At 41.9% G+C, this 6,000-nt stretch overlaps 1 pseudogene; it reads right to left on the reverse strand.

The window, feature by feature from the left end:
* Positions 1-1,251: 1,251 nt before the first annotated feature.
* Positions 1,252-3,524, reverse strand: LOC136489207 (uncharacterized; annotated as a pseudogene).
* Positions 3,525-6,000: the final 2,476 nt, after the last annotated feature.

Genomic DNA, 6,000 nt, shown 5'->3' on the forward strand with positions numbered 1-6,000 from the left:
ACAATAGACAGTTGCTTTCATACTAGATTTGCGTAACAGATATAACGATTTACTCAAATTTGGTTGAACCATACATGGTGACCATAAGTCAAAAATAAGCATTTGTTTGGTTTGTTAGATGACAGGGGATAGGTTTGGACGAACCTGGTTTTTGAGGTGTTTGGATCTGGGACTTGAAAAATAGAGTGCTTGTAGACGAGCATATTCTCCGTAAATGCAGGTCAAATCCGTCCTTGGAAACGAAGAAATCGATCCATCCCTTTTCAACAGAGTTCCCTTCCATCTTCGGCTCACTCGTCTTCCTCTCGCTGCATGCCGCCCCCGGGCTCGGCCCCTCCGGCCATTTTAGGCTGGGCAACCCATGATTGAGCTGCTGTCTTCCCTTCCTGTAGGGATGTGGCAGGGCCGCGGAGAGCGGGAGCGAAGGGGTGAGTGTGCGGCGGCGCGTGCGGAGGAAGATGAGTGCCGTGCGGGAAAAAAATGGCTGTGCCTGAGAGATAAGACCGTGCGTGAGTGCCAGAAAAAAAGAGAGAAAATAAAGGTCATCCCAAATGACACATGGGCCTGGATGGCAGGTGGGCCCAATGACTGTTGTTAACGGTGGGACTTGCTAGAATGCGAAGGCAGTGTTCATAATTTTGGGTAAGGGTACAAAGTTACCAGAAGTCCTTGTCAAATAAAAAAGTTACCGAAAGTCAACGAAGAATGCGTAAGTTATATAATGATTTATTTACTATCGTAGTAAGTAGGCATTACGATATGTCAAAAAATTTGGTAAGCAAACAGAGTAGGAAGGCCATACATAGTTACCATGGGTCAACTAAGATTAGTGGAAGACATACTAGAAGGAAAACTTACGAGAATTCAATTATCCCTAGAAGAGTAAATTACTATAGTATAGATGTAGTTACGATATAATTCAGATATTCTAGTAAATCATTATATATTATATAATGATTTACTAGAATAGCGAGGCATCATTCATAATTTTGGTTGACCATACTTACATAAGTTAACAAAGATAAATGAAAGTTTGATATAAACGGACTAATAGAAGGGAGAATTACGAGAACCCAAGATTGTATAAGATAATTTGGACAATGGTAAAAAAAATTATGAACCCAAGATAACTTATATTGATACGATGATGTTTTGAAGAAAGAAAATTGTATCCATGAGAATTAAAATTACAGCAAGGAGGACACTGTGTCCGTATTTATTTTGTCACTACTAGGCAACCATAACGATTGATCACAAGCGAGGCCGGTTTGCTTCTAGCCCAGCAGGAAGCTTTATAATCTCATTGATTGGGTGGTAAATGCCGTAGAAGAGCAGCTGCGACTTGTACATAGATAAATTTTCCTATATTGATAGTGAAAGGAAGTTAGATTTGGCGAACTTAATAATTGAACATTCAGAAATGGGGTCAAAACAGCAAGACTTACGCTGAGAATTGGAGTATGGAAAGATTCACCATTCCATAACTCCATAAATTTGATGGCAAAGAATCCACTGTCGTTGTCATGCAACTGGGTTGGAACTTTAAGGATAGGACGCTTGAATCGTGTGAACTGCTTTATATTATAGTCTGTGGCCATTTGGAACAGAAGATTGAGCCTTGGAATAATTCGGTCACCCAGAGTGTCATGGTAATGTCGGTGGTCTTGTGGACTAGAATCGAGTATATCTATTTCGATCATGGATAAAGTTGATGCAGTATACACTGAAGTGATCATTCTCGAGTATCGGCAATAAGAACTGACATATAAAAAAGACGTTAGAAAGGATAGTTTGCACCTGATAAAGTGGTGATGAGAACTTACTAGCTTCACTTTGGTTGGGTCAACATCCTTAATGTCACGCTCTAAGACAGTGAGGGCATGATGTGACTCCCACTGAGAGTACTCGTCATTGTCCTCTATATTGACATATTCCTGAATGGACATATGAAAGCTTTTTAGTGTGTAAATATTATTGGCCAATTTGTGTAGTAATGAAGGTGTATTGGTGTGTGGTCTCACCCCAAGCTGTTGAGATAGGAAGACCCTGTACCCAGCACCATCAGCCATTTGGATGGATTCGTCATGGCTCAGGCACTGAACAAAGTATGACATGAATTTGGCTGAAAGCATTTCTCCGTGGTGGAACAAATCTAGCATTTCTGTTCCCGTGAATTGACGTGACCCAGTGACGATGAAAGCATCATTAAAATGTTATGGAATCGATGATTAGTGTCTGCTTGAATAATAGTAAAGTTGAGAGCATGTAACCTAATCATTACCTTAAATTCTTGAGGCCTGGTCGAAACTTCTTCACAGCTTGTGCTTTTGACAACGTTACTTGTAACTCTTCGTGGGTCACCTTTAAAAGGTGAAACATACATGGCTGGGCGTTTGGTAAGCCGTTGTGGCCTTGGATATATAGGTTCATTTGTGTCCATCAATTGAACCTGCGTCCATTACAGGGTAATATGTTCAGTAAGTAGCAACACAAATTTGAAAAAGTGGATGGTGTAAGAGTGAAATATAGAAGCTGGATACATACTGGCTGCACTTCAGTGACCATGACATCTCCCTGTTCTGGTAACTCAGATGGTACTTGATCAACGTTATCTGAAATAGTGGCTCCTTTAGGTGCAACGCTGTCAGCAATTGCATCTTGTGGGAGGTCAGTACGTGTTATAGATGCATCAATGAGGTCAATTACAGAATTCAGGTGTGCAGTGGATGCGTCAGGTGCGGCACATGGGCCTGCGAATAATATGAACCAATAAGATACCAGGTATTGAATGAAGTGATTGAGAAAAGGCATACTGATGGGGTGCAGACCTGTGTATGAGAGATCTTCCATAGGAGGTACAACATGATCATACGCCAGTTGCGTACGGGCCTACGTATGCAAAAAAGTCATGTTTGTGGTTGTAAATGCTTTAACATAATGGGGTAGATTTTAGAATTATATATACATATATAATGAAGTAATGAACACAGCGTGTGGATGAAAAAGAATATAACTTGGGAACAAGTAGGTGACCCTCCATGTTGCATCCCTTTCTCAGAATCTACATTGTCACCTCCATCCGTAAGCAATGATGCTGCTGCCTCCATGCTGGGAAGTGTTTTGTCAGCTACATTCTGTGGGTCTGTAAAGGATACACAAGATGTATTAAATTAAAAGCAACAAAAAATTCTGGAAATGACAAGCAACAATTTTGTATTCGCATTACCAAAAGCAACTGGATTCTCCCTTGTTTCAGAGGTGTGTACTGGTAGTGTATTATCTCCATTGTGGATGACATCCCCGTGGTCTACATATTCATGCACAAAGTATTAGTAAGTTCAAAATATATAAAGTAGCAATTCAATGAAAGTGCAATGGGCGGTGGTCATCTGATCACCTGCTGACAAATCAGTTGGTTGAGCACACAAATCTTCAGTGTTCTTGCAGTGCACCTCATCTTCAAAAATTTTCTTAACCTTGCAAATGACTTGATGGTGTGCATCTTGCAGCATCTGTTCCCCCATCTGTATGTAAGATGTTGCCTTTTTTTATTTGGAATCAAACGAGACCAAAGCATGCATTGCCTGCGCCCTCCTTGTGCCAGTAACAATTTTCTCTACCAAACCACCCAGTTCTAATTTTATGCTAGGTAACTGTATAGCAGACATAGGTCGTACATTTGCTGGGATATCTGGACTAGTTTGCTGAGATGTATAATAGCAAGTATTATTGATGTTCCTTAGCTTCAAAGAGCAAATGAAAACACGAAAGTGACAGTACACATGATCAGTGACATAGTAAAATGTAATTACCAATGCAGAAGAATAATTAGTTAACCTCACCGGTAGCTTGCCAAATGTGACCTTGCCTTGGTCATCCCTAGTCTTGTCAGCAGCAATTAACTTTTTTATCAAATCTTGATGAAAGTACTTCGCACGAGGAGTATTAGTGTGTTCAATCTGATGCTTGCAGCAAAGCTATCCAAATATATTATCTGCTCCAAAGAAATTATTAGAAACATATGGGAATGAGTTTACAGTAGAAAGGAAATAATTAGCGCTACTAATGAATGGAGGGATATGTATACTAGAATGGAATACTGACAATCAGAAAAATTGTGCATCCATTCATAGACGGAGACGATTTGTGTATTCTTTCAAGACGCCAAGTGCGTGCAGAATCATGTAGTTCATCGACAACGGCCTTGCACCAGTTCATACGTGGTAACCGAGACAAATCCCTAGTCAAATAAACATCCTTGGCTCTAATTTTGTTCTCTGAAGTAGGGAACAACAACTTGTTGCAAGCAAATATGAAGAAAAATCTGATAGACAAGTCGTCATCAAACAATCTGGACTCATGCTCAATGTCATCCTTCAATATCTTTAGCATATAGCTGGTTTGCACATCTTCAGATTCTTGTAAACCGATCAAAGCCTTGAAATCAGACAGCGCTTTGCAAGCTTGAGAGTTTGAGTGGAGAGGGAGATCTTCGCACCTGTCAGGAACGCCGATGACTTGTTTAACAGCGAATTCTGTGACATGGATACCCCTCCCTCTACCGACATTCATTACCATAGTGTTGGGGTCTCGACCAACATACAAAAACTTCAAAAGTTCTCTGCTCTCTAACTTCTCTGCTCTGATTTGGAGGAGGCCCCCAAAATTCATATTGCTAACTCGGGCACACTGCGTCATGGTAAGGAGGTCAACAACGGAGTTGAATATAGAGGGTGCACATCGGACCACTACTGGAGACGGCCTCTTTGCCGAGGGTCTGAGGCCCTCGGTAAAGGCCCATTAACCCTCGGCAAAGGCTTTGCCGAGGGCGGCCCTCGGCAAAGAGCTCTCGGGGAATTTTGAGTCGGCGAAGAGGGTCTTTGCCGAGGGCCCTTTATCGGGCACTCGGCAAAGCGTTTGCCGAGGGCTGGAGCGGCACTCGGCAAAGAAAAGCAGCCGTCACGGCGCCGGCGCCTGGGACAGAGTCTTTGCCGAGGGCCGTCTCCGGGGGCCCTCGGCAAAGAATTATTCTTTTTTTTTGAAAAATCTTTGCCGATGGCCTCCAACCATGGCCCTCGGCAAAGAAATGTGCAGAATTTTTCCAAAAAATCTTTCCCGAGGGCAATGGGACGGCCCTCGGCAAAGAATTATTCTTTTTTTTTGAAAAATCTTTGCCGAGGGCCTCCAACCATGGCCCTCGGCAAAGAAATGTTGTAGAAATTTTATTTTTTAAAAAAAAAATCTTTGCCGAGGGCAATGGGACGGCCCTCGGCAAAGGACCCTTCTTTGCCGAGGGCCTTGGTCATTGCCCTCGGCAAAGAGGCAGAAATTTAATTTTTTTTTTGGTTTTTGCATTCCATCGACACAAGCATTTCATATATATACACATATATATATATCAACCATCACATATATATATATCACACAAAACCTATTTTCTCACAATATATCACAACCATAATTGTGAACCACAAATCACAATATATTACAACGACAAGTCACATGTTCATCATCATTCACATGTTTATTACGACAAGTTCATGAAATCCAAGCACAAGTCAGAACCATAAACCACAAATATTATAATAAAGTCCAACCACATCACCTAGCACTAGTCCTTATCAAGGTAGCCTATGAGACGGTGGTGAAGGAAAGGCGGGATCACCCGGTGACGCACTACCAAATTGATTGGAACCCACGGACGGAGGCTGCACAAAGGAGCAGAGATTGCATGTGTGTGTAATCCGGGAAAACAGTTTTGGAACTTAGAGATTGCATCTAGTAATCTAGGAATACAAAAAGATTAGACTCAATTGAAAATTTCGGCAGCACCTCCCCTGCACGGAGAGGTTTCCAAAACCTGCAAGAAACAACGGCACGAATGCCGACATCCACTACGGCACGAACGTCGACATCCACAACGGCACGAACGCCGGCATCCACAACGGCACGAAGGCCAACATACATGTAAAACATAAGCGAAAAGTGAACTTTCATACT

The sequence above is a fragment of the Miscanthus floridulus genome, chromosome 10, assembly GCF_019320115.1.
Source record: "Miscanthus floridulus cultivar M001 chromosome 10, ASM1932011v1, whole genome shotgun sequence".
In the NCBI taxonomy this organism is placed as follows: Eukaryota; Viridiplantae; Streptophyta; class Magnoliopsida; order Poales; family Poaceae; genus Miscanthus; species Miscanthus floridulus.